Below are 18,340 nucleotides of genomic sequence, written 5' to 3' on the forward strand. Positions count from 1 at the left end.
TCCATTCTGATTTCCTCAAGTTTTAGGATTAGTGTGTCAAGATCGCCTGTGTCAAAAGCAACTGAAAGTTCTTGGGGAAGCTGGGCAGAAACCCCATTCTGGTCTACTGTGTTTTTAAGATTGCCCCAGATGGAGGTTAGAGTGATTCAGTGCCTCTACCTGGATGGAATCTGTGAGAAGGTAGCCTCTTTCTAGCCTTGTTACCCCCACTTTTGGCCTGTTTGTGAGTGTATGTCAGGGTGTTTGTCACTGTTTTCACTGTCTCACTGGGATCCTGATAGCCAGGCCTCAGTGCTCATAGTGAAAACACTATGTTTTCAGTATGGTTGTTATGTGTCACTGGGATCCTGCTGGTCAGGACCCCAGTGCTCATAGGTTTGTGGCCTATATGTATGTGTCACTGGGACCCTGTCACACAGGGCCCCAGTGCTCATAGGTGTGCATGTATATGTTCCCTGTGTGGTGCCTAACTGTCTCACTGAGGCTCTGCTAACCAGAACCTCAGTGGTTATGCTCTCTCATTACTTTCAAATTGTCACTAACAGGCTAGTGACCAATTTTACCAATTTACATTGGCTTACGGGAACACCCTTATAATTCCCTAGTATATGGTACTGAGGTACCCAGGGTATTGGGGTTCCAGGAGATCCCTATGGGCTGCAGCATTTCTTTTGCCACCCATAGGGAGCTCTGACAATTCTTACACAGGCCTGCCACTGCAGCCTGAGTGAAATAACGTCCACGTTATTTCACAGCCATTTTACACTGCACTTAAGTAACTTATAAGTCACCTATATGTCTAACCTTTACCTGGTAAAGGTTAGGTGCAAAGTTACTTAGTGTGAGGGCACCCTGGCACTAGCCAAGGTGCCCCCACATTGTTCAGAGCCAATTCCCTGAACTTTGTGAGTGCGGGGACACCATTACACGCGTGCACTACATATAGGTCACTACCTATATGTAGCTTCACAATGGTAACTCCGAATATGGCCATGTAACATGTCTATGATCATGGAATTGCCCCCTCTATGCCATCCTGGCATAGTTGGCACAATCCCATGATCCCAGTGGTCTGTAGCACAGACCCTGGTACTGCCAAACTGCCCTTCCTGGGGTTTCACTGCAGCTGCTGCCAACCCCTCAGACAGGCATCTGCCCTCCTGGGGTCCAGCCAGGCCTGGCCTAGGATGGCAGAACAAAGAACTTCCTCTGAGAGAGGGTGTGACACCCTCTCCCTTTGGAAAATGGTGTGAAGGCAGGGGAGGAGTAGCCTCCCCCAGCCTCTGGAAATGCTTTGTTGGGCACAGAGGTGCCCAATTCTGCATAAGCCAGTCTACACCGGTTCAGGGACCCCTTAGCCCCTGCTCTGGCGCGAAACTGGACAAAGGAAAGGGGAGTGACCACTCCCCTGACCTGCACCTCCCCTGGGAGGTGTCCAGAGCTCCTCCAGTGTGCTCCAGACCTCTGCCATCTTGGAAACAGAGGTGCTGCTGGCACACTGGACTGCTCTGAGTGGCCAGTGCCACCAGGTGACGTCAGAGACTCCTGCTGATAGGCTCTTTCAGGTGTTAGTAGCCTATCCTCTCTCCTAGGTAGCCAAACCCTCTTTTCTGGCTATTTAGGGTCTCTGTCTCTGGGGAAACTTTAGATAATGAATGCAAGAGCTCATCCGAGTTCCTCTGCATCTCTCTCTTCACCTTCTGATAAGGAATCGACTGCTGACCGCGCTGGAAGCCTGCAAACCTGCAACATAGTAGCAAAGACGACTACTGCAACTCTGTAACGCTGATCCTGCCGCCTTCTCGACTGTTTTCCTGCTTGTGCATGCTGTGGGGGTAGTCTGCCTCCTCTCTGCACCAGAAGCTCCGAAGAAATCTCCCGTGGGTCGACGGAATCTTCCCCCTGCAACCGCAGGCACCAAAAAGCTGCATTACCGGTCCCTTGGGTCTCCTCTCAGCACGACGAGCGAGGTCCCTCGAATCCAGCAACTCTGTCCAAGTGACCCCCACAGTCCAGTGACTCTTCAGTCCAAGTTTGGTGGAGGTAAGTCCTTGCCTCACCTCGCTGGGCTGCATTGCTGGGAACCGCGACTTTGCAGCTACTCCAGCCCCTGTACACTTCCGGCGGAAATCCTTTGTGCACAGCCAAGCCTGGGTCCACGGCACTCTAACCTGCATTGCACGACTTTCTAAGTTGGTCTCCGGCGACGTGGGACTCCTTTGTGCAACTTCGTCGAGCACCGTTTCACGCATCCTCGTAGTGCCTGTTTCTGGCACTTCTCCGGGTGCTACCTGCTTCAGTGAGGGCTCTTTGTCTTGCTCGACGTCTCCTCTCTCTTTAGGTCCAATTTGCGACCTCCTGGTCCCTCCTGGGCCCCAGCAGCGTCCAAAAACGCCAAACGCACGATTTGCGACTAGCAAGGCTTGTTGGCGTCCTCTCGGCGGGAAAACACTTCTGCACGACTCTCCAAGGCGAGAGGGATCCGTCCACCAAAGGGGAAGTCTCTAGCCCTTTTCGTTCCTGCAGAAACCTCAGCTTCTTCTGTCCAGTAGAAGCTTCTTTGCACCCGCAGCTGGCATTTCCTGGGCATCTGCCCATCTCCGACTTGCTTGTGACTTTTGGACTTGGTCCCCTTGTTCCACAGGTACCCTAGATTGGAAATCCACAGTTGTTGCATTGCTGGTTTGTGTCTTTCCTGCATTATTCCTCTAACACGACTTCTTTGTCCTTAGGGGAACTTTAGTGCACTTTGCACTCACTTTTCAGGGTCTTGGGGAGGGTTATTTTTCTAACTCTCACTATTTTCTAATAGTCCCAGCGACCCTCTACAAGGTCACATAGGTTTGGGGTCCATTCGTGGTTCGCATTCCACTTTTGGAGTATATGGTTTGTGTTGCCCCTATCCCTATGTTTCCCCATTGCATCCTATTGTAACTATACATTGTTTGCACTGTTTTCTAAGACTACACTGCATATTTTTGCTATTGTGTATATATATCTTGTGTATATTTCCTATCCTCTCACTGAGGGTACACTCTAAGATACTTTGGCATATTGTCATAAAAATAAAGTACCTTTATTTTTAGTATAACTGTGTATTGTGTTTTCTTATGATATTGTGCATATGACACTAAGTGGTACTGTAGTAGCTTCACACGTCTCCAAGTTCAGCCTAAGCTGCTCTGCTAAGCTACCATTATCTATCAGCCTAAGCTGCTAGACACCCTATACACTAATAAGGGATAACTGGGCCTGGTGCAAGGTGCAAGTACCCCTTGGTACTCACTACAAGCCAGTCCAGCCTCCTACATTGGTTGTGCAGTGGTGGGATAAGTGCTTGAGACTACTTACCACTCTTGTCATTGTACTTTTCATAAGAGAAAAATATACAAAACAAGGTCAGTGTATATACACATAGCCAAAAAGTTTTGCATTTCCTCTTTTCACTCTTTTCTAAGTGCTGAAAAGTACTTCTAAACTTTCAAAAAGTTCTTAAAAGTTTAAAAAGTTTTTTCTGTCTTTCCAAAAAAAGTTCTGAAAACTTTTTTCTCTTTTTCTATCACTTTAACTCTCTCTAAAAATGTCTGGCACAGGCCAAAGTGTTGATCTGTCCAAACTTGCATATGACAACCTTAGCTGGAAAAGAGCAAGGAGTCTCTGTATAGAGAGAGGTTTGAGTGTAGGGAAAAATCCTTCCTTGGAACTGTTACTTAACATGCTTAGAGAACAGGATAAGGCCATAGGTGCCCCATCTATTGAAAAAGTACCTAATAGTTCCCAATCTGATTCAGGGACTCCCCCAGGAAAAGATTCAGGAAAGAAACTTCCTAGCCTGCCCATTACTAGACAATCTAGCATAGATGGTAATGATGATGAGCCACACCAAATAAATAGTGTTGTCTCACATCATAGCAAAAGCATTTATTCTCACCATACTGGTAGTAATGTTTCTGTAAACCAAGCTGTTAGGGTGCCTTCTGTAAGGGACAGGTCTCCTTCTGTTCATTCCCATCATAGCTCTGTTTCTAGAAATGTCCCTCCCACCAACCCTGATGACAGAATGTTAGAGAGGGAATTCAATAAGTTGAGGGTGGAACAAACCAGACTGAAGCTTAAAAAGCAACAGCTGGATTTGGATAGACAGTCTTTTGAATTAGAGAAGGAAAGACAGAAGTTGGGTTTAGATACCCATGGTGGCAGCAGCAGTATTCCCCATAGTCATCCTGCAAAAGAGCATGATTCCAGGAATCTGCACAAGATAGTTCCCCCTTATAAGGAGGGGGATGACATTAACAAGTGGTTTGCTGCACTTGAGAGGGCCTGTGTTGTACAGGATGTCCCTCAAAGGCAGTGGGCTGCTATCCTATGGCTATCATTTAGTGGAAAAGGTAGGGATAGGCTCCTTACTGTGAAAGAAAATGATGCTAATAATTTCCAAGTTCTTAAGAATGCACTCCTGGATGGTTATGGCTTAACCACTGAACAGTACAGGATAAAGTTCAGAGAGACCAAAAAGGAGTCTTCACAAGACTGGGTTGATTTCATTGACCATTCAGTGAAGGCCTTGGAGGGGTGGTTACATGGCAGTAAAGTTACTGATTATGAAAGCCTGTATAACACAATCCTGAGAGAGCATATACTTAATAATTGTGTGTCTGATTTGTTGCACCAGTACCTGGTAGACTCTGATCTGACCTCTCCCCAAGAATTGGGAAAGAAGGCAGACAAATGGGTCAGAACAAGGGTGAACAGAAAAGTTCATACAGGGGGTGACAAAGATGGCAATAAGAAGAAAGATGGTGAAAAATCTCAAGATAAGCATGGGGATAAAGGTAAAACCAAAGATCCCACTTCAAATCTTAAACACTCTTCAGAGGGTGGGGATAAAACTAATTCTTCCTCTTCTTCTCAACCTGCACACATTAAAAAGCCTTGGTGCTTTGTGTGTAAAAACAGAGGCCATAGGCCAAGGGGATAAGTCCTGTCCAGGTAAACCCCCTGAGCCTACCACCACTAATACATCAAGCTCTAGTGCCCCTAGCAGTAGTGGTACTAGTGGTGGGACTGCTGGCAACAGTCAAGTTAAGGGTGTAGTTGGGTTCACTTTTGGGTCCATAGTAGAAACTGGGGTAGTCACTCCCAAGACAGTTTCTGTCACACCTAGTGGCATTGGCCTTGCCACACTGGCTGCTTGTCCCCTTACAATGGATAAGTACAGGCAGACAGTTTCAATAAATGGTGTTGAGGCCTTGGCCTACAGGGACACAGGTGCCAGTTTCACTTTGGTGACTGAAAACCTAGTGCACCCTGATCAACACATCATTGGACAACAGTATAAGATTATTGATGTCCATAACTCCACTAAGTTTCTTCCCTTAGCTATAATTCAGTTTAGTTGGGGTGGAGTTACTGGCCCTAAGCAGGTGGTGGTATCACCTAGCTTACCTGTAGACTGTCTCTTAGGTAATAACCTAGAGGCCTCAGGTTGGGCTGATGTAGAGTTTTATGCCCATGCAGCCATGCTGGGCATCCCTGAGGAATTGTTCCCTCTCATTTCTACTGAAATGAAAAAGCAAAGGAGAGAAGCCCTGAACACTCAGGAACCCTCTCCATCAACAGGTAAAAAGGGTATCACAGTATCCCCTAACCACCCTACCATTCAGGATACCATTCCTGTGGTGGGAGAAACCTCTCCTGGGGTGGCACCTGTTCCAAGGGAATCATCAGTTGGCAAAACTGTACTCCCTGAGGTGGAAGTACCTCTCTGTGGGATAACTAACATTGGTGAGAAAAAGAGCACCATTTTAGTTAACATGGAGCATCCCTCCAACCCTCCCAGAGAAACTTTAGTGCAGAAACTCTGCACTGCCTCACAACACTTAGGACAGCATCCCTGCCCTAGTGTGGAGCTGATAGGACAGCATCCCTGCCCTGCTCCAACCCAAGAGAAACAGCATTCCTGTTCTCTCTTCCAGCCATATGGACAAAGTTTTTGCCCAGCTATGGCTTTTCTGAGACAGCATCCCTGTCTGGCATTTCCATCACTACAAATAGGTTCAGTGGACAATTCCCACTGCTCTAAACTAAAACTTACTGATAGAAACTCTGAAAATACATCTTCACATTGTTGCTTAGCTAACAAAACTTCAAACAGGGTGGTTTACATCCCCACAGGGAAGTAACCATATAGTGGATGATAAAGGGAGTAACCAGTCTATTGCAGAGCTACTCTCTACTTATCACCACTTAGACAATAAAGTCTCAACTGGCCAAGGTTAGCCTTATTGTCCTTCGTTTGGGGGGGGGTTGTGTGAGAAGGTAGCCTCTTTCTAGCCTTGTTACCCCCACTTTTGGCCTGTTTGTGAGTGTATGTCAGGGTGTTTGTCACTGTTTTCACTGTCTCACTGGGATCCTGATAGCCAGGCCTCAGTGCTCATAGTGAAAACACTATGTTTTCAGTATGGTTGTTATGTGTCACTGGGATCCTGCTGGTCAGGACCCCAGTGCTCATAGGTTTGTGGCCTATATGTATGTGTCACTGGGACCCTGTCACACAGGGCCCCAGTGCTCATAGGTGTGCATGTATATGTTCCCTGTGTGGTGCCTAACTGTCTCACTGAGGCTCTGCTAACCAGAACCTCAGTGGTTATGCTCTCTCATTACTTTCAAATTGTCACTAACAGGCTAGTGACCAATTTTACCAATTTACATTGGCTTACGGGAACACCCTTATAATTCCCTAGTATATGGTACTGAGGTACACAGGGTATTGGGGTTCCAGGAGATCCCTATGGGCTGCAGCATTTCTTTTGCCACCCATAGGGAGCTCTGACAATTCTTACACAGGCCTGCCACTGCAGCCTGAGTGAAATAACGTCCACGTTATTTCACAGCCATTTTACACTGCACTTAAGTAACTTATAAGTCACCTATATGTCTAACCTTTACCTGGTAAAGGTTAGGTGCAAAGTTACTTAGTGTGAGGGCACCCTGGCACTAGCCAAGGTGCCCCCACATTGTTCAGAGCCAATTCCCTGAACTTTGTGAGTGCGGGGACACCATTACACGCGTGCACTACATATAGGTCACTACCTATATGTAGCTTCACAATGGTAACTCCGAATATGGCCATGTAACATGTCTATGATCATGGAATTGCCCCCTCTATGCCATCCTGGCATAGTTGGCACAATCCCATGATCCCAGTGGTCTGTAGCACAGACCCTGGTACTGCCAAACTGCCCTTCCTGGGGTTTCACTGCAGCTGCTGCTGCTGCCAACCCCTCAGACAGGCATCTGCCCTCCTGGGGTCCAGCCAGGCCTGGCCCAGGATGGCAGAACAAAGAACTTCCTCTGAGAGAGGGTGTGACACCCTCTCCCTTTGGAAAATGGTGTGAAGGCAGGGGAGGAGTAGCCTCCCCCAGCCTCTGGAAATGCTTTGTTGGGCACAGAGGTGCCCAATTCTGCATAAGCCAGTCTACACCGGTTCAGGGACCCCTTAGCCCCTGCTCTGGCGCGAAACTGGACAAAGGAAAGGGGAGTGACCACTCCCCTGACCTGCACCTCCCCTGGGAGGTGTCCAGAGCTCCTCCAGTGTGCTCCAGACCTCTGCCATCTTGGAAACAGAGGTGCTGCTGGCACACTGGACTGCTCTGAGTGGCCAGTGCCACCAGGTGACGTCAGAGACTCCTGCTGATATGCTCTTTCAGGTGTTAGTAGCCTATCCTCTCTCCTAGGTAGCCAAACCCTCTTTTCTGGCTATTTAGGGTCTCTGTCTCTGGGGAAACTTTAGATAACGAATGCAAGAGCTCATCCGAGTTCCTCTGCATCTCTCTCTTCACCTTCTGATAAGGAATCGACTGCTGACCGCGCTGGAAGCCTGCAAACCTGCAACATAGTAGCAAAGACGACTACTGCAACTCTGTAACGCTGATCCTGCCGCCTTCTCGACTGTTTTCCTGCTTGTGCATGCTGTGGGGGTAGTCTGCCTCCTCTCTGCACCAGAAGCTCCGAAGAAATCTCCCGTGGGTCGACGGAATCTTCCCCCTGCAACCGCAGGCACCAAAAAGCTGCATTACCGGTCCCTTGGGTCTCCTCTCAGCACGACGAGCGAGGTCCCTCGAATCCAGCAACTCTGTCCAAGTGACCTGCTTCAGTGAGGGCTCTTTGTCTTGCTCGACGTCTCCTCTCTCTTCAGGTCCAATTTGCGACCTCCTGGTCCCTCCTGGGCCCCAGCAGCGTCCAAAAACGCCAAACGCACGATTTGCGACTAGCAAGGCTTGTTGGCGTCCTTTCGGCGGGAAAACACTTCTGCACGACTCTCCAAGGCGAGAGGGATCCGTCCACCAAAGGGGAAGTCTCTAGCCCTTTTCGTTCCTGCAGAAACCTCAGCTTCTTCTGTCCAGTAGAAGCTTCTTTGCACCCGCAGCTGGCATTTCCTGGGCATCTGCCCATCTCCGACTTGCTTGTGACTTTTGGACTTGGTCCCCTTGTTCCACAGGTACCCTAGATTGGAAATCCACAGTTGTTGCATTGCTGGTTTGTGTCTTTCCTGCATTATTCCTCTAACACGACTTCTTTGTCCTTAGGGGAACTTTAGTGCACTTTGCACTCACTTTTCAGGGTCTTGGGGAGGGTTATTTTTCTAACTCTCACTATTTTCTAATAGTCCCAGCGACCCTCTACAAGGTCACATAGGTTTGGGGTCCATTCGTGGTTCGCATTCCACTTTTGGAGTATATGGTTTGTGTTGCCCCTATCCCTATGTTTCCCCATTGCATCCTATTGTAACTATACATTGTTTGCACTGTTTTCTAAGACTACACTGCATATTTTTGCTATTGTGTATATATATCTTGTGTATATTTCCTATCCTCTCACTGAGGGTACACTCTAAGATACTTTGGCATATTGTCATAAAAATAAAGTACCTTTATTTTTAGTATAACTGTGTATTGTGTTTTCTTATGATATTGTGCATATGACACTAAGTGGTACTGTAGTAGCTTCACACGTCTCCAAGTTCAGCCTAAGCTGCTCTGCTAAGCTACCATTATCTATCAGCCTAAGCTGCTAGACACCCTATACACTAATAAGGGATAACTGGGCCTGGTGCAAGGTGCAAGTACCCCTTGGTACTCACTACAAGCCAGTCCAGCCTCCTACATTGGTTGTGCAGTGGTGGGATAAGTGCTTGAGACTACTTACCACTCTTGTCATTGTACTTTTCATAAGAGAAAAATATACAAAACAAGGTCAGTGTATATACACATAGCCAAAAAGTTTTGCATTTCCTCTTTTCACTCTTTTCTAAGTGCTGAAAAGTACTTCTAAACTTTCAAAAAGTTCTTAAAAGTTTAAAAAGTTTTTTCTGTCTTTCCAAAAAAAGTTCTGAAAACTTTTTTCTCTTTTTCTATCACTTTAACTCTCTCTAAAAATGTCTGGCACAGGCCAAAGTGTTGATCTGTCCAAACTTGCATATGACAACCTTAGCTGGAAAAGAGCAAGGAGTCTCTGTATAGAGAGAGGTTTGAGTGTAGGGAAAAATCCTTCCTTGGAACTGTTACTTAACATGCTTAGAGAACAGGATAAGGCCATAGGTGCCCCATCTATTGAAAAAGTACCTAATAGTTCCCAATCTGATTCAGGGACTCCCCCAGGAAAAGATTCAGGAAAGAAACTTCCTAGCCTGCCCATTACTAGACAATCTAGCATAGATGGTAATGATGATGAGCCACACCAAATAAATAGTGTTGTCTCACATCATAGCAAAAGCATTTATTCTCACCATACTGGTAGTAATGTTTCTGTAAACCAAGCTGTTAGGGTGCCTTCTGTAAGGGACAGGTCTCCTTCTGTTCATTCCCATCATAGCTCTGTTTCTAGAAATGTCCCTCCCACCAACCCTGATGACAGAATGTTAGAGAGGGAATTCAATAAGTTGAGGGTGGAACAAACCAGACTGAAGCTTAAAAAGCAACAGCTGGATTTGGATAGACAGTCTTTTGAATTAGAGAAGGAAAGACAGAAGTTGGGTTTAGATACCCATGGTGGCAGCAGCAGTATTCCCCATAGTCATCCTGCAAAAGAGCATGATTCCAGGAATCTGCACAAGATAGTTCCCCCTTATAAGGAGGGGGATGACATTAACAAGTGGTTTGCTGCACTTGAGAGGGCCTGTGTTGTACAGGATGTCCCTCAAAGGCAGTGGGCTGCTATCCTATGGCTATCATTTAGTGGAAAAGGTAGGGATAGGCTCCTTACTGTGAAAGAAAATGATGCTAATAATTTCCAAGTTCTTAAGAATGCACTCCTGGATGGTTATGGCTTAACCACTGAACAGTACAGGATAAAGTTCAGAGAGACCAAAAAGGAGTCTTCACAAGACTGGGTTGATTTCATTGACCATTCAGTGAAGGCCTTGGAGGGGTGGTTACATGGCAGTAAAGTTACTGATTATGAAAGCCTGTATAACACAATCCTGAGAGAGCATATACTTAATAATTGTGTGTCTGATTTGTTGCACCAGTACCTGGTAGACTCTGATCTGACCTCTCCCCAAGAATTGGGAAAGAAGGCAGACAAATGGGTCAGAACAAGGGTGAACAGAAAAGTTCATACAGGGGGTGACAAAGATGGCAATAAGAAGAAAGATGGTGAAAAATCTCAAGATAAGCATGGGGATAAAGGTAAAACCAAAGATCCCACTTCAAATCTTAAACACTCTTCAGAGGGTGGGGATAAAACTAATTCTTCCTCTTCTTCTCAACCTGCACACATTAAAAAGCCTTGGTGCTTTGTGTGTAAAAACAGAGGCCATAGGCCAAGGGGATAAGTCCTGTCCAGGTAAACCCCCTGAGCCTACCACCACTAATACATCAAGCTCTAGTGCCCCTAGCAGTAGTGGTACTAGTGGTGGGACTGCTGGCAACAGTCAAGTTAAGGGTGTAGTTGGGTTCACTTTTGGGTCCATAGTAGAAACTGGGGTAGTCACTCCCAAGACAGTTTCTGTCACACCTAGTGGCATTGGCCTTGCCACACTGGCTGCTTGTCCCCTTACAATGGATAAGTACAGGCAGACAGTTTCAATAAATGGTGTTGAGGCCTTGGCCTACAGGGACACAGGTGCCAGTTTCACTTTGGTGACTGAAAACCTAGTGCACCCTGATCAACACATCATTGGACAACAGTATAAGATTATTGATGTCCATAACTCCACTAAGTTTCTTCCCTTAGCTATAATTCAGTTTAGTTGGGGTGGAGTTACTGGCCCTAAGCAGGTGGTGGTATCACCTAGCTTACCTGTAGACTGTCTCTTAGGTAATAACCTAGAGGCCTCAGGTTGGGCTGATGTAGAGTTTTATGCCCATGCAGCCATGCTGGGCATCCCTGAGGAATTGTTCCCTCTCATTTCTACTGAAATGAAAAAGCAAAGGAGAGAAGCCCTGAACACTCAGGAACCCTCTCCATCAACAGGTAAAAAGGGTATCACAGTATCCCCTAACCACCCTACCATTCAGGATACCATTCCTGTGGTGGGAGAAACCTCTCCTGGGGTGGCACCTGTTCCAAGGGAATCATCAGTTGGCAAAACTGTACTCCCTGAGGTGGAAGTACCTCTCTGTGGGATAACTAACATTGGTGAGAAAAAGAGCACCATTTTAGTTAACATGGAGCATCCCTCCAACCCTCCCAGAGAAACTTTAGTGCAGAAACTCTGCACTGCCTCACAACACTTAGGACAGCATCCCTGCCCTAGTGTGGAGCTGATAGGACAGCATCCCTGCCCTGCTCCAACCCAAGAGAAACAGCATTCCTGTTCTCTCTTCCAGCCATATGGACAAAGTTTTTGCCCAGCTATGGCTTTTCTGAGACAGCATCCCTGTCTGGCATTTCCATCACTACAAATAGGTTCAGTGGACAATTCCCACTGCTCTAAACTAAAACTTACTGATAGAAACTCTGAAAATACATCTTCACATTGTTGCTTAGCTAACAAAACTTCAAACAGGGTGGTTTACATCCCCACAGGGAAGTAACCATATAGTGGATGATAAAGGGAGTAACCAGTCTATTGCAGAGCTACTCTCTACTTATCACCACTTAGACAATAAAGTCTCAACTGGCCAAGGTTAGCCTTATTGTCCTTCGTTTGGGGGGGGGTTGTGTGAGAAGGTAGCCTCTTTCTAGCCTTGTTACCCCCACTTTTGGCCTGTTTGTGAGTGTATGTCAGGGTGTTTGTCACTGTTTTCACTGTCTCACTGGGATCCTGATAGCCAGGCCTCAGTGCTCATAGTGAAAACACTATGTTTTCAGTATGGTTGTTATGTGTCACTGGGATCCTGCTGGTCAGGACCCCAGTGCTCATAGGTTTGTGGCCTATATGTATGTGTCACTGGGACCCTGTCACACAGGGCCCCAGTGCTCATAGGTGTGCATGTATATGTTCCCTGTGTGGTGCCTAACTGTCTCACTGAGGCTCTGCTAACCAGAACCTCAGTGGTTATGCTCTCTCATTACTTTCAAATTGTCACTAACAGGCTAGTGACCAATTTTACCAATTTACATTGGCTTACGGGAACACCCTTATAATTCCCTAGTATATGGTACTGAGGTACACAGGGTATTGGGGTTCCAGGAGATCCCTATGGGCTGCAGCATTTCTTTTGCCACCCATAGGGAGCTCTGACAATTCTTACACAGGCCTGCCACTGCAGCCTGAGTGAAATAACGTCCACGTTATTTCACAGCCATTTTACACTGCACTTAAGTAACTTATAAGTCACCTATATGTCTAACCTTTACCTGGTAAAGGTTAGGTGCAAAGTTACTTAGTGTGAGGGCACCCTGGCACTAGCCAAGGTGCCCCCACATTGTTCAGAGCCAATTCCCTGAACTTTGTGAGTGCGGGGACACCATTACACGCGTGCACTACATATAGGTCACTACCTATATGTAGCTTCACAATGGTAACTCCGAATATGGCCATGTAACATGTCTATGATCATGGAATTGCCCCCTCTATGCCATCCTGGCATAGTTGGCACAATCCCATGATCCCAGTGGTCTGTAGCACAGACCCTGGTACTGCCAAACTGCCCTTCCTGGGGTTTCACTGCAGCTGCTGCTGCTGCCAACCCCTCAGACAGGCATCTGCCCTCCTGGGGTCCAGCCAGGCCTGGCCCAGGATGGCAGAACAAAGAACTTCCTCTGAGAGAGGGTGTGACACCCTCTCCCTTTGGAAAATGGTGTGAAGGCAGGGGAGGAGTAGCCTCCCCCAGCCTCTGGAAATGCTTTGTTGGGCACAGAGGTGCCCAATTCTGCATAAGCCAGTCTACACCGGTTCAGGGACCCCTTAGCCCCTGCTCTGGCGCGAAACTGGACAAAGGAAAGGGGAGTGACCACTCCCCTGACCTGCACCTCCCCTGGGAGGTGTCCAGAGCTCCTCCAGTGTGCTCCAGACCTCTGCCATCTTGGAAACAGAGGTGCTGCTGGCACACTGGACTGCTCTGAGTGGCCAGTGCCACCAGGTGACGTCAGAGACTCCTGCTGATATGCTCTTTCAGGTGTTAGTAGCCTATCCTCTCTCCTAGGTAGCCAAACCCTCTTTTCTGGCTATTTAGGGTCTCTGTCTCTGGGGAAACTTTAGATAACGAATGCAAGAGCTCATCCGAGTTCCTCTGCATCTCTCTCTTCACCTTCTGATAAGGAATCGACTGCTGACCGCGCTGGAAGCCTGCAAACCTGCAACATAGTAGCAAAGACGACTACTGCAACTCTGTAACGCTGATCCTGCCGCCTTCTCGACTGTTTTCCTGCTTGTGCATGCTGTGGGGGTAGTCTGCCTCCTCTCTGCACCAGAAGCTCCGAAGAAATCTCCCGTGGGTCGACGGAATCTTCCCCCTGCAACCGCAGGCACCAAAAAGCTGCATTACCGGTCCCTTGGGTCTCCTCTCAGCACGACGAGCGAGGTCCCTCGAATCCAGCAACTCTGTCCAAGTGACCTGCTTCAGTGAGGGCTCTTTGTCTTGCTCGACGTCTCCTCTCTCTTCAGGTCCAATTTGCGACCTCCTGGTCCCTCCTGGGCCCCAGCAGCGTCCAAAAACGCCAAACGCACGATTTGCGACTAGCAAGGCTTGTTGGCGTCCTTTCGGCGGGAAAACACTTCTGCACGACTCTCCAAGGCGAGAGGGATCCGTCCACCAAAGGGGAAGTCTCTAGCCCTTTTCGTTCCTGCAGAAACCTCAGCTTCTTCTGTCCAGTAGAAGCTTCTTTGCACCCGCAGCTGGCATTTCCTGGGCATCTGCCCATCTCCGACTTGCTTGTGACTTTTGGACTTGGTCCCCTTGTTCCACAGGTACCCTAGATTGGAAATCCACAGTTGTTGCATTGCTGGTTTGTGTCTTTCCTGCATTATTCCTCTAACACGACTTCTTTGTCCTTAGGGGAACTTTAGTGCACTTTGCACTCACTTTTCAGGGTCTTGGGGAGGGTTATTTTTCTAACTCTCACTATTTTCTAATAGTCCCAGCGACCCTCTACAAGGTCACATAGGTTTGGGGTCCATTCGTGGTTCGCATTCCACTTTTGGAGTATATGGTTTGTGTTGCCCCTATCCCTATGTTTCCCCATTGCATCCTATTGTAACTATACATTGTTTGCACTGTTTTCTAAGACTACACTGCATATTTTTGCTATTGTGTATATATATCTTGTGTATATTTCCTATCCTCTCACTGAGGGTACACTCTAAGATACTTTGGCATATTGTCATAAAAATAAAGTACCTTTAATTTTAGTATAACTGTGTATTGTGTTTTCTTATGATATTGTGCATATGACACTAAGTGGTACTGTAGTAGCTTCACACGTCTCCTAGTTCAGCCTAAGCTGCTCTGCTAAGCTACCATTATCTATCAGCCTAAGCTGCTAGACACCCTATACACTAATAAGGGATAACTGGGCCTGGTGCAAGGTGCAAGTACCCCTTGGTACTCACTACAAGCCAGTCCAGCCTCCTACAGAATCCCATTTAGAAGTCGAAAAGTAAGGGGTTTTCTTCAATGAATGCTGATAACTGGGCAAATGTTGCTCTTTCTGTATGTTTGCCCAGGAATGGTCGATTGTCTATAGGGCTGTAATTATTGAAGCCTTGAAGGTCCAGGTTTTTTCCTTAGTAACAGGCTATGTATGCCTTAATTAAGTCTTCTGGAAAAACTCCTGTCATCAAGGAGTTGTTGATCAGTGTCCTCGTTGGGATGGCTGTTGATGTTGTTAGTAGAATTTTTTGTAGATCTGTGCCAAACCTCAATCTATCTCTTTTTTATTTCCATTGTGCTGTGGGAAACTATTTGAGGTTACGGACATAGCAATGGTGCTGCCATAGGAACCCTGGGAAAGAAAGAGATTGATAGGTGTTGTACCCATTGTGATGGCCTAATAAAATCTTTAAGCCCATAGTTAAGGCCTTACAGGTATTTGACCATCTACTGACAAATCCTAGCAGTGCTTTTATTGAAGGCGTAGCAGAGATCTGACTGGAAAGCTTTGGAGCACCAATTATATTTCCTATCCTAAAAAATCACACACATTTTAATTCCCCTCTTTTAAGAAGGCTGTGTAAGCTTATATATGATACTATATCGAGGGTTTTTTGTATCAGAAAAACAAGGATATATCTTTGGCAACAGTTTGAAGTGCTGAAAGACACGCAGAAACAGTGGTCCTGTTGTTATTCACAGGTGCCATTGGGTTTATGTGATTCTGAGGCCGCAAAGTTTTCGTCATAGTTATGGATTTTCTGCACTTGCGACATAATCCATAATTTGCAGATCTTACAAATAAAATGTTTCTTGTTTCAAAGGATCAAAGGTTATTAAAATGCTGCCACACGTGTTGCTGTGCAGGGGAAGCCCCTTTCCTGTTCAGGGGCAGGTCACCTCTCAGTTGTTGCTTGCTGTATTAGGTGTATTAAACCCCATACTAATGAGATGGAAACTTTGCCCAGCGTTAACACATCTAATAATGACAAAATATTGATGCAATACTGCCACAGAAAGGTGCAGCATAATAATTTGCATGTTCTTGCTTAAGAATTTAGCCAGCTGTGCCGCATAAATCTAGGGAGCCTTGTTATACCTTAGGCAGGGGCGCCCTGGGGGTTGCACTTCTGAACGAAATAAAGGGGTTTGAGTAGGACCTTGGCTGGGGTTTGAGGTAAAGGCTTAGTGACTTGGGATTTCTGTGTACAGCTGAAGAAAACTCTCATCCTCGGGGAATGCCTGAGCCTTGAAGCCACTTCAGGTGAAACGGACAGGGCTTCATGTTTTTGTAGCTGTGTCTGGGCTAGGATGTCATTCTGCATATCGAGGCATTATGCCGCCTGGCCTGAATACGGTGGGGTGTGTCATGTCATCCTAGGCGTTCACCTCTGCCTAAATCTCCTCTGTAGGTATACAATGCTTGATGAAATCATGTGTCCTGGGCGAGCACCTGATGCTTGATGTCCTGGGTGCATGTCCTGGACCTCATGCAATCCTCAGCAAGCATTTGCAATGCAATAGGTCTCACATTTGTGAGAGTTAGAGCTAGTGGCATTGTAAATGACAATCTCTTTTACCTATGTGTCTTGGAATGGAGAGTAGTGGATGTATGAACAGAGACTAAGCTTGAAGCATTGTCTAGACGACTTAGAATGAGGAATTACCAACAGGACCAGAGAAGCAGCTACCAGCACCTCCTAGAGGACTAAAAATGAGGAATTACCACTGGAACCAGAGAAGCAGCTTCAGCACTGTCAAGAGGACTTAGAATGAGGAATTACCACTGGGACCAGAGAAGCAACTAGCAGCACTTTCTAGAGGACTTAGAATGAAGAATTACCAATGGGACCAGGGAAGCAGCATTGCACAGAGGACTTAGAATGAAGAATTACTGATGGGAATAGAGAAGCAGCTTACAACCTTGTCTAGAGGAGCTAGAATGTGGAATTACAGACAACACAAGAGAATCAGCTAGCAGCACTTCCTAGAGGACTAAGAATGAGGTATTACCACTGGGAGCAGAGAAGCAGCTACAGCGCTGTCTAGAGGACTTAGAATGAGGAATTACCACTGGAACCAGAGAAGCAGCTGCAGCATTGCCTACAGGACTAAGAATAAGGACTTACCATTGGCACCAGAGAATCAGCTTGCAGCACTGCCTAGAGGACTAAGAATGAGGAATTACCACTGGGAGCAGAGAAGCAGCTACAGCACTGTCTAGAGGACTTAGAATGAGGAATTACCACTGGAACCAGTGAAGCAGCTGCAGCATTGCCTACAGGACTAAGAATAAGGACTTACCACTGGCACCAGAGAATCAGCTTGCAGCACTGCCTAGAGGACTTAAAATGAGAAATTACTGATGAGACCAGAGAAGCAACTTGCAGCATTGTCTACAGGATTTAGAATGAGGAATTACAGACAGGACAAGTGAAGCAGCAAGCTGCACTGCCTTTAGGACTAAGAATGAGGATTTACCACTGGGACCAGAGAAGCAGCTGCAGCATTGTCTACAGGACTAAGAATGAGGAATTACCACTGGGACCAGAGAAGCAGCTAGCAGCCCTGGCTAGAGGACGTAGAATGAGGAATTACTCCTGGGGACTAGAGAAGCAGCTAGCAGCACTGCCTAGAGGATTTACAATGAGGAATTACCCCTAGGACCAGAGAATCAGCTTGCAACATTGTCGAGAGGACGTAGCATGAGAAATTACCAATGGGACCAGAGAAGCAGCTGCAGCACTGTCTAAAAGACTTACAATGACGAATTACTATTGGGACTAGAGATGCAGCTGCAGCATTGTCTACAGGACTAAGAATGAGGAATTACCACTGGGATCAGAGAAGCAGCCAGAAGCACTATCTAGAGGACTTAGAATGAGGGATTGCCACTGGGACCAGAGAAGCAGCTGCAGCATTGTCTACAGAACTATGAATGAGGAATTACTGAAAGGACCAAAGAAGCAGCTAGCAGCACTGCCTAGAGGACTTTAAATGAGGAATTACCAATGGGACCAGGGAAGCAGCATTGCACAGAGGACTTAGAATGAAGAATTACTGATGGGAATAGAGAAGCAGCTTACAACCTTGTCTAGAGGAGCTAGAATGTGGAATTACAGACAAGACAAGAGAATCAGCTAGCAGCACTTCCTAGAGGACTAAGAATGAGGTATTACCACTGGGAGCAGAGAAGCAGCTACAGCGCTGTCTAGAGGACTTAGAATGAGGAATTACCACTGGAACCAGAGAAGCAGCTGCAGCATTGCCTACAGGACTAAGAATAAGGACTTACCATTGGC

Source organism: Pleurodeles waltl, chromosome 3_1 (assembly GCF_031143425.1).
Source record: "Pleurodeles waltl isolate 20211129_DDA chromosome 3_1, aPleWal1.hap1.20221129, whole genome shotgun sequence".
NCBI classification, from domain to species: Eukaryota; Metazoa; Chordata; class Amphibia; order Caudata; family Salamandridae; genus Pleurodeles; species Pleurodeles waltl.